At 39.2% G+C, this 11,050-nt stretch overlaps 1 non-coding gene across 1 annotated transcript; it reads right to left on the reverse strand.

Annotated features, from left to right (window-relative positions):
• Positions 1-10,696: 10,696 nt before the first annotated feature.
• LOC133316925 (small nucleolar RNA R71) lies at positions 10,697-10,802 on the reverse strand. The gene has a single exon (XR_009752266.1). It is a non-coding gene; the product is annotated as a small nucleolar RNA R71 (small nucleolar RNA).
• Positions 10,803-11,050: the final 248 nt, after the last annotated feature.

Raw genomic sequence — 11,050 nt, forward strand, 5'->3', positions numbered from 1 at the left:
CTTTGATAATTGAAAATGCTCTTGAGCTTTATGTGCAATTGCTTATAATATCTATGTGTTGTTCCACTTTGACGGTAAGCCTGAGTATGTGGCGTCATACAAGACGATGACACTGTGGGTGGGTGCAAGTGGCGTCTTGCACTCGTGTGGGTAATAGACGTATTCCTGCATTTCTCTGGCCAGTAGATTAGTATTGAATCACAACATGATTATCTGCTGCATTGCACTATTTTGGAACTTATACTGTTAAACTGTTTTTGAACTTATATTGCACATGTAAGTGAGCTTGGGGTGGAAGATCCTTGAGGACCCCTTGCCTTACTGAGATTTCTGTTTAGAGATCTCACCCCAGGTTTAGGGCGCTTATTTCAGGTCCAGGTAACCCAGGGGCCGAGACCTCTAGCGGCAGGAGGCCGGAGCTTAGTTGATTATCATGTTTGCTGTTTATGCTGATGCACCTGCTTGGTTTTATGTTTTTCCATTACCATGCAGTTTATTTGGTGAGCATGGAGATTGTCCATGCCACATTGATTTGACGATGTTTAAGTTTATTTGAGTTGTACAAACTATCAGGATCTGTCCGGTCTATGTGTTGTAGCTTCGTGATTAGAGACCCACTTTCAGTTATTTAATTTATGAGGTATTTCAGTTAGCTGTCCTTTGCAACTTACATACAGGCAATGTTTTGAAATGAATTAAGTAATTCAACTTGGTAAGGATAATGACGTCATAATTGAAAAGAAAATGATTTTCCGCATATTTAATTAAGCGTGGCTTAATACGATGATATGTTAACAAATCGGGTATACACGGGGTGTTACATTTTATGGTATCAGAGCACTTTCTAGGGAAAAGCCTGTATGTATTGCAATAACTTAGGATGTTTGATTGCAAGTCTGTCTTGTGTGTTCTCTTAGTTGGATTTTGCTATAATAATGCATATGTGACCACATTGCGTGGGCCTGATCAACTCATTCCTTGTGTAACTTGTGCAGAGTCATGTTACTATCTAGGAGGAACTGTGAGACCACTGAGGATCAGCCGGATCCTGTCCTGACTGCATTGGCTGAGATGCAGGCGGCTAGACTAGCCGATCAGGAGGCCACTAGATTGGCCAACCAGACGATGATGGACGTCGTTCGAGAGGCGAACCAGAAGGCCACGGAAGACGTTCTTGAGGCAAACAGGCTGGCGAACATGACCATGATGAGGGTCATGTTGGAGTAGATGAGGGCTGGTCCTGTTGTTGGTCAGTTCCCTTCGCCACCACCTCTACCTCCACTGTAACATCCCAAGAGCTGGCAAGGGCAGGGAGTGATCGCCGGTGCGAAAGGGCACGGACAATGAGCAGCTCATGCCAAATCTTGCAGCTTGGGGGTTCATGAATGAATCGAATCAACACCCGAAAGAGAGTGATTCCAGAGACTGTGCTGGTATGGGACGGTACAGTTAAGAATGGCTTATAAGAATTAATTGGTACTACCTATACTAACAAGATGCATATACTTTTCGGTAGCCCGGATCAGAAGAACTCCACAGTTAAGCGTGCTTGACTTGGAGCAATTCTGGGATGGGTGACCTCCTGGGAAGTTTTCTCGGGACGTGTGCGAGTGAGGACAAAGCACACTGAAAAGTCTCGTGTTAGTGTGTGGGGACAGTCATTGATTCTTGCAAGTGGCCGGGCGTTACAAGTGGTATCAGAGCAGGGCCTCTCTTCCAGTACGGTGTGGGTCGAGGACGAACCAGGCGGAAGCTGGTGGGCATGTAACATCCCAAGAGCTGGCAAGGGCAAGGAATGATCGCCGGTGCGAAAGGGCACGAACAATGAGCGGCTCATGCCAAATCTTGCAGCTTGGGGGGTTCATGAATGAATCAAATCAACACCCGAAAGAGAGGGATTCCAGAGACTGTGCTGGTATGGGACGGTACAGTTAGGAATGGCTTATAAGAATTAATTGGTACTACCTATACTAACAAGATGCATCTACTTTTCGGTAGCCCGGATCGGAAGAACTCCACAGTTAAGCGTGCTTGACTTGGAGCAATTCTGGGATGGGTGACCTCCTGGGAAGTTTTCCCGGGAAGTGTGCGAGTGAGGACAAAGCACACTGAAAAGTCTCGTGTTAGTGTGTGGGGACAGTCATTTATTCTTGCAAGTGGCTGGGCGTTACAAGTGGTATCAGAGCAGGGCCTCTCTTCCAGTACGGTGTGGTTCGAGGACGAACCAGACGGAAGCTGGTGGGCATGTAACATCCCAAGAGCTGGCAAGGGCAGGGAGTGATCGCCAGTGCGAAATGGCACGGACAATGAACGACTCATACCAAATCTTGCAGCTTGGGGTGTTCATGAATGAATCGACTCAACACCCGAAAGAGAGAGATTCCAGAGACTGTGCTGGTATGGGACGGTACAGTTAGGAATGGCTTATAAGAATTAATTTGTACTACCTATACTAACAAGATGCATCTACTTTTCGGTAGCCCGGATCGGAAGAACTCCACAGTTAAGCGTGCTTGACTTTGAGCAATTCTGGGATGGGTGACCTTCTGGGAAGTTTTCCCGGGAAGTGTGCGAGTGAGGACAAAGCACACTGAAAAGTCTCGTGTTAGTGTGTGGGGACAGTCATTGATTCTTGCAAGTGGTCGGGCGTTACATCCACCTAGTCTGCAGGACGAGAGCCAGAGCCATGTTGAGGGCGCTGGTCATACTACTGTTGCAACTTTAGCAAGTGTACTAGTCGTAGAAGTAATAAAATGATTAGTAAAGATCGTTCCCACGAGGATTTATGTTCAAACACCAACTGACCATTTATAATTAAGTTGAATCAAACAAGAATTCATTGAATGCTTTGATAATTGTCACCAGAAATTGAATTGTATTTGGACTTGATAAAATAACTAGTGTGACACCCTCCCTTGTATGCATCCAAGAGAGTTGTCGGCTAAGCGGATTAGAGTCCAAACGTTGTTACTAAAATACTGAAAACTCATTTTTAAGTTACTAATTAAACACTTAGGTTGAAATCTGGTTGTTCATGAAAATCAGAGTGGACTTTTAAAAATACGTAGCTTGCTAAAATTATTTATTTTCTAGATAAAAATTGCTGTCTTGCAAAAATCATGAAAAATCAAGTTTTCAAAATTCCATTGTAACGTTTACATAATCTGAAACTAGACACGTGGGGCTTCGCGCGCATATAAATTATAAGCAATTCGGAGGTCTGTAGCCTCACTAAATATAACTCGCAAAGAGCTCGCAAAAACAATTTATAAAGCTGTGTTCAAAACGTTAAGAAATAGTTTTCGCAAAACGTTTTCAGAATTTTCCCAAGGTGCTAACCGATTATAAAAAGTCTCAAAACAGTAAGTAAAACATACTTTCTCTAGTAATCCAAACTTCCCAAAATATTACAATAATACAGTCATCCAGCAGACAAACAGTTCACAGCAGAAAGGTCCAAACAGCAGTAATTAACAGCAATTCTTCATATAACCACGCCCTCATATGCTCTTTTGTCCTCCTGCAATTTTATAAAAAATGCAGCCCCAAAGGGGTGAGAAAAATCTCAGTAGTGTGATAGCAAAACCAATAATGCAACAGTATTAAACTAGGCACAAAATTATAAAACAGTCACATCAACATTTCATTTTCCGGAGAAGTATTAACATATCATAGTGCGTATGTAACGCCATCATTACGCTCATAGCACCATCGTGCGCATACTTAACATATCATAGTGCGTATATAACGCCATCATTACGTTCATAGCACCGCCGTGCGCGTACTAACATACAGAGTGGATATTCCATAATGGCTCCTCAAAGGTGAATTCCAACTGTGGCCTATGCGGACGGAAGCCAAGTGTCCGATACCCTGGTACTGGAGGGATGCCTATATGATGTGTGCTCAATCATATGCTTACTTATATTATATATTGCAGTTTCTAAATTGGATGCACAATGTTGTATGCTATGAAATGCTTCTCACTCACAAAGAAACACATGAACATGATGTGCATATGCATGACTAAATCATCATCATAATAGCATATCTTTCATGTATTTTCAATACTAAGCTGCTGCACAGCAATTACTTCTCATAACAGAATTTCCATCTTGTCACATTCATAGGCAGCACACATATAGCATATAACAGCACATTAATCCAAGGCACGTGTGAGCAACAACTCACAATTCTATACGCTAGCTAATAGTCACATTAGGTAATGCCACCAGACACTTACCTTGTGAGCCCAAGTATTAATCAAACAGCACCAGAATAGTCCACGTTCTTAGGGAATTTGCGCACCTAATATACCATCATATCAAATCAGAATTTTACATGATTTTTCCTATCATTCACAAATGGTTTCTATGCTTCTAATCCTTGTACCTTAATCGAGTTATGCTGCTACCAATGTCAATTATTTTTATGCCCTAACTGTTATCTCACCCATTGCTAGCAAATAAAATTACCCAAGGTCTCATACACATATATATAGGTTCGGCTTTTAGCATAACAAGGTGTTCAGGATTTTATTTTCATAACTCATACCATTAATTACTAGCACATAAGAAGTTTCCAAGGTCCCCAACACACACAGATTCGATTTTACCGTTCTTCTTTTCCTATACAATTTCTGATTTCACATTACTTTATCAACTTGCCAACCACAATAAAATCCAAAATTTCATTAATATATAGAATCGGTTTTTTCATGGTTCCTCTACTAACAATTTCTGACTTCAATTAATTTTTTATCTACTTGTTAACAACACAACAATCCAAAGTCCCAACACATACTGATTCAGTTTTTAAGGTACAAAATGCTCGTAGTTTTTATTTAAATATCAATTGACAAAAATTCTAAGACTACATAAGCATACAAGTTCGGTTTCAGAAGCTATTCCCTAAGAGCTCAGAATTTTAATTGGATAAAACTAATTACATGACTTAGAAATAAATCAATGATCCTCTAGTAAGAGATTTATCCAACTTGAGCAGATGCCCCTCTACTAGTTTTCTGTCTAATTCAGCGGACCATCCAACAGTTTAAGGGAAACTATTTTCCAAGCTCATGACTAAAACACTCATTGTTTCCCGTTTGAATAGCAAGGAGAAAGAGAATGACAATTTAATTTTCCTATTCCTACATGCAGCCAAAACAGAGACAGAAAAAAAGGAGCAAGGAAATCAGTTTGTTGTTACCTTCTTGACTACACTTCCATGATTTCCAATCGAACAAAACAACGCCTTTTACTGGTTCCTAATCTTCTCCAAAACTTCAATGACTTGAATCCAGTCGCATGCAAGATAAAGGAGGGCTTCCTCACGGCTAATCATAAGCATGCAATGGAAGAAAGAAAACAAAACAAGAATTTATCATGATCTCTTAGCCTACAAGCAGCGGCTGGAAACGAGAGAAGAAGAGAGTTTGAGGTTCTTCTGTTACCTCTTTGCAAGCAAACAAAGTTCCACAATTCGATCAAGTAGGTGGTCTAGGTTGATGCTGAGGTCCTTACCCTTCTGCTTTCCTAAATTCACGGTTTTAGTCACATGCAAAGGATCTATCTAGTCTACAAGGACTAAACTCACAGCTCATCTCCTCAAATTGCTTTTCGGCCGAACAGATGAAGAGAGGGAATGGAAGCTAGATGATGGTCCTTATTCTAGTGCGGGTCACGGTTTGGAGAGGGTGTGAAGAAGAAAGAATGTTGTAGTGTTATGCTCTCCACTTGTATGTTCACGGTTGTGGGGAAAAAGATTAGGAAGGTTGATTTGATCTTGTTGCTCTCCACTACGCATAGAAGGAAGCTAAGAAGATCAGATTTTTAGAATGAACAAAATGGAACCCATGACCATGGATGGACTTGACCGAAGCTTGTAGGCAGAATTCCAAGTGTCCAATGATTGTGTACGTGTGGCGGACATGCAAAGGAAGGAAGAGGGTTAAACTGACATATGGGAAGCATGCATTGGCTGGAATAGATTTAGATACCAATACATGGGATCAGAATTTTTTTCTCCCCCCTATGGCTTGGGCCGAGGCCCCTAAACTCATTAGAACCAACATTTTATCCTCTAATGGATCATATTTTTATGTACTTTTCTAAGTGTTATCTAGGGTTTTATTAGGGGATGTAATTTACAAATTAACCTATCCCACACTTACTTGAAGTTCGATTCCATGACATGACTTCACACTTCCTAATTGCAATTGAAATGAGTTCTCAACAATTATTGTTTCATGTGACCACCGGGTAGAAGCTAATATTTCCACATACAAGTTACTTAAAGGTAATAAAATTCCTCCTACCCTAGTTATACGTATGCAAGTCAAATTTTCGGGTTCTAATTATAAGGGTGGTCACAATCATAATAATAATAGAGGTAGGAAATTGCAGGTAAGGCAACCTCCTGGTCAATTCAAGAGGGTTGGTGGCCAAAGGAGTGGATTTAATGACATAAATTCTGCTCCATGGTGTGAAAAATGTAAGAGGTACCATAGGGGTGCTTGTGTTGCTGCTCCAAATTAGTCTCCTGTAGAAGAGCCTAAAAGGGTCAAACCTATTGGGTGTAAATGAGTCTAAAAGAAAAAGCGAGAATGAGATAAGAAGGTTGAAACCTGCAAAGCTAGATTGGAGGTGAAAGGGTACACCCAAACAAATGGTGTAGACTATGAAGAAATATTTTTGCCAGTAGTCATGTTAAGTCTATCAGAATTCTCTTAGTTGTTGCAATAAGTCTTGATTATGAGATTTGACAAATGGATGTGAAAATAACTTTTCTAAATGAAAATTTAGAATATGATATCTATATGCAATAACTAAAAGGTTTATAGCCAAAGGATAGGAACATATTGTATGCTACTTCCAAAGGTCAATTTATAGACTCTATTAAGCTTCTAGATCATGGGACATAAAGTTTAATTAGGCCATCTTTTGGTTTTGTGAAAAGTCATAATGAAACATGTGTTATAAAATATCCAAGGGGCAACTATAGCTTTTTTGGTAATTTATGTAAATGATACACTCCTTATTGGATATGATTCAAAGGTATTATTAATCATAAAGAGTTGGTTGAGTAAACATTTTGATATAAAGACTTGGGAGAAGCTAATTATATTGTTCATATAAAACTCTTATGGGACCAGAATAATTAGTTATCTGTATTATCTCAGGCTTCTTACATTAACAAATTCCTTGCTAGATTCAGCATGGAGAATTTTAAGAAAGGAATGTTAGGAATTCAAGTATGAATGATAAAATGTCCCACATCGGGAAGGAATGTCCTAAGCATGATACATATAACTAAAAGAACCTATAAATCCAATGCCTTAAAGTTTTGGGTTGAGATATTATATCAGATCCCTTTGTTATTATTTTGTTTCTTAGGCTCATTTGATGCGTGAATGGTAGTCTTCCTGTATTGGTCTCTCCCTTACCACTGCCCAATAGTGGTATCAAAGTCAATGGTTGATTAGTTTGGGTGTAACGAGTATTGGGAGATGGTGGTTGGAGTTCAGGTTTGTAAGCAACGCAGACCCATGTTATGGACAAAGAGACTTGCCCACTCATGGTTGGTAACCCTATCAATACTCGATAGTAAGACTCACACTTGAAGAAGAGATTATTAGGAATTTAAGTGTGAATAATATAAACTCTCGTATCAGGAAACCCAATACCTTAAATTTTGGGTTGAAATATAATGTCGAACTTCTTATTGTTGATTTGTCGCTTAGGGCCATTTAATGTATGAATGATAGTTTTTCCTAATTGGACTCTTGATAAGTCTCTTTAATGAGACTTAGAACATATGGTTTAGAATGTAATTGGTGAGAAATGAATGACTTTTGTGATTAAAATACCCCAAAAATTCATGTTGAGCTGAAATTTAATGGGCTTAAGTGCTAATAGGCTTAAACTTGTTATTTTATAGGCCCATTTTGTTAACATTCATCAGGAAATGAAGCAAGAAGAAAAGAAAAGGAAAAGCAAGAAGAAAAGATATGGGCTGGACCTGTTGTCAATCAAAAAGCCCAGATGAAGGAAAATTAAAGAAAGAAAGAGATAGGGATAGAAAGAAAGAGACAGAGTCAGAAACGAGAAGAAAAGGGCTGAGAGAAAACCCTAGCACACATTGTGCGACAAAGACCGACCATCATTCGACCACAAATCCACACCACCCATCCAAAGTTCCTTGCCACAAATCGATTTGCAAAGCCAAACCATTCTCTGTTTTCGGTTTATTTGTCAAGATTAACCCTCAACCACGGTTCATTGAGAGATTAACCAAACCCTAGTCACCCCTTCCTTATACAGAAAACGTCAAAACAACAACCCCTTGCTGAGTGGATGAGCTGGATACTTTTTGAGAGTGGAGACTGGAGCGATTTGTGGGCGCAAGTTTACGTACGGGTTAAAGGAGCAACAATTCCATTCGGATTGTCTGAGGAGGGAGCTGTTGGGGACCACCTGCATGCAACGCGAGAGAAGCGCGTAACCCCTGCTGAGCTGGAGAAGAAAATCGTGCAAAGAAGGAAATGAGCCCTATAAAAAGGGACTGAGGAGTGAGTCATGTGTCTCTCTGCTGGTTCTGATTTACCGTTTTTTAGTTTTTGTTTACTTAACAATTTTTATTTTCTTTTCTTTTAAGTTCTGTTTTGTAATGAGATTCTGGTTCATTTGATGAACTTGATGCATGTCTTTACAGCACTGAGATTGCCGGTTGTTAGGCCAGTGCTGTAATTTAGTTTTTAGAATTTTTATTTTGTGATTTCTTTAGTTCTCTGTTACTGTTTGTAAGCTTCATCCATATGGATAGTGGCTAACTTTTTAGAGGTTGGGTTTAGGTGATACCCAAACCTCAGTGCTTGTTAAACGTTTGGTTTTCTGGTTTTAATTTTTATATCTCAGTTGTTTAATGATTTTTCTAATGTTTAAAATTATCTGCATTTTGGCCAAATGTCAGAGGTTTGGTTAGGATTTAGTTGTTGAGAAACAACTAATTCTGGATTCTGCATTAGACACATGGACTTAGATGAGAAATCATCTAAGGGATCTCATTTCAGAAATGAATGAGACCTCATGTAATGTTGGACCTGACTCTCAAGAGTCCTAATCCCACTTGGCATAGAGATATGGAAGTGGGCAACTTTGGGATAAAATAATTTTTAAGAGATTAAAATTAACAATACAGTTCTGTTAACTGAGAATCTTAGGATGAGCTTTTTGTTAATCAAATTATTTTTCAAGCACTGTGGGGAAGGAGAGCCAGAACTCAACCCACCTTTTTGAAATTCTTTATCAACTCAGATTTCTAATTTCCTTTGTTATTTCATATTTCAATCTCTGTTCTGTTTCCAAAATCTTTGTCACATCTGTTATTTAAGTTGCTTCATTCTTACTTCTTATTTTATAACTTAGGAAAGTAATTCAGAAAATTTTAAAAGAAAAGTGAACAGTAGTGTTTTAGGTTCATTCTAGATTATTTTTTTACTTTACAATTTTATTTCTTTTATTTTCAAATAGTAACTCAGTTTTAAGCAATTACAAATTTTAGTCATTTCAAAACGCCAACGATCCTTGTGGGAACGATAACTGTGACTTATAACAACCCTATATTACTTGTTGTCGCGTATACTTGCGCGCATTACTTGCACAACTGTTAGCAAGGCACCAAGTTTTTGGCGCCGTTGTCGGGGATCGAGGCGTACATGATCAGATTTCTGTGGGATTGCTATTTTTGAACATCTTCTTTTTGCTGTTTTAGTGTAGCTCATTTGAATTCTGTTTCAGTTTTGTTTTAGTTATTATTACTGTAGTGTCTTGAATATTGGTAGTTTAAAATCTGTTATGTTCATATTCTATTTCTTTTATGTCATTTAATTTTTTTTTTAGTCTCATAGTTCATAGTTGTTATTTTGTTTCGTAATTTTTTTAGTTTCAGTTTTATTTTAATTATTAGTTTCACCCTGTGTGAGGGTGAGTTGTTACTGCCTTATAAAGCCGTCAGGCTGTGAACTGTCTTGGGACTTTTCTGTTTGCAGGTTCTTGTTTGTTTATTCTTTTCTTGTTCTGCATAAAAGTTGGTTAGTAATCTAGGTGTTTTAGCTAAGTCAGGTTTACCTGTTTTAGTTAAAAGGGGTGCATGAGTGCAACTCCACACCCGTTCATAGATTCAATTGACCCTGAACCTGAGAGGACATTTAGAGTTAGGAGAAGAGCCCAGAAAGCACATAGGAAAATGGGGGATTTAGGAAGTGTAAATGGGAATGATGGGGTAGGAGGACCTGCAAGGATAGAGGACCCACCTGTCATAAATGACAATGATAGGTCCATGATGGACTTCATCATACCTGTGTTGGATGAGTTAGATCCAAGCATAGCCCAACCCGTGAATGAAGTGCCCTTTAAGTTAGAACCTGTGATCTTCACCATGCTCCAAAATATGGGGCAGTTTCATGGGTTGTTGATGGAAGACCCACACAAGCACCTTAGAAATTTCATAGAAGTGGCCAACACTTTTAGGAATCCCAACATCTCGGATGATGTGCTAAGATTGAAGTTATTCCCTCATTCACTAGCTGACAAAGCCAAAGAGTGGTTGAACTCCCTTCCATCCAACTCCATAACCAATTGGCACACCCTTGCTGAGAAATTCATCATGAAATTTTTCCCCTCCAATAAAATAGTGCAAACTAGAGGTGATATTGCTAACTTCATGCAAAGGGATGGTGATACACTAGTGGATGTGTGGGAGAGGTACAAGAACCTTCTTAAGCAATGCCCCAACCATGGTTTGCCCTCTTGGGCAGTGTTACAAACCCTGTACAATGGCCTAAATACTCAAAACAGGGCCTTGGCAGATTCTGCTGCTAATGGCATGTTTATGACTATGTCCTTTAACCAAGCCCATGAGTTGTTAGAACAAATGAATCAAAATTATGCCCAATGGCCTGAAGAGAGAAATCAGCCTAGGAGAGTGGCTGGTTTACATGAGATAGACCCGGTAACAGCCCTTTCAGCTAAGTTTGATGCATTGTCCAATT

This window comes from Gastrolobium bilobum, unplaced genomic scaffold, assembly GCF_033153095.1.
Source record: "Gastrolobium bilobum isolate Gb01-03AN ecotype WA unplaced genomic scaffold, APGP_CSIRO_Gbil_v1 utg38568, whole genome shotgun sequence".
NCBI classification, from domain to species: Eukaryota; Viridiplantae; Streptophyta; class Magnoliopsida; order Fabales; family Fabaceae; genus Gastrolobium; species Gastrolobium bilobum.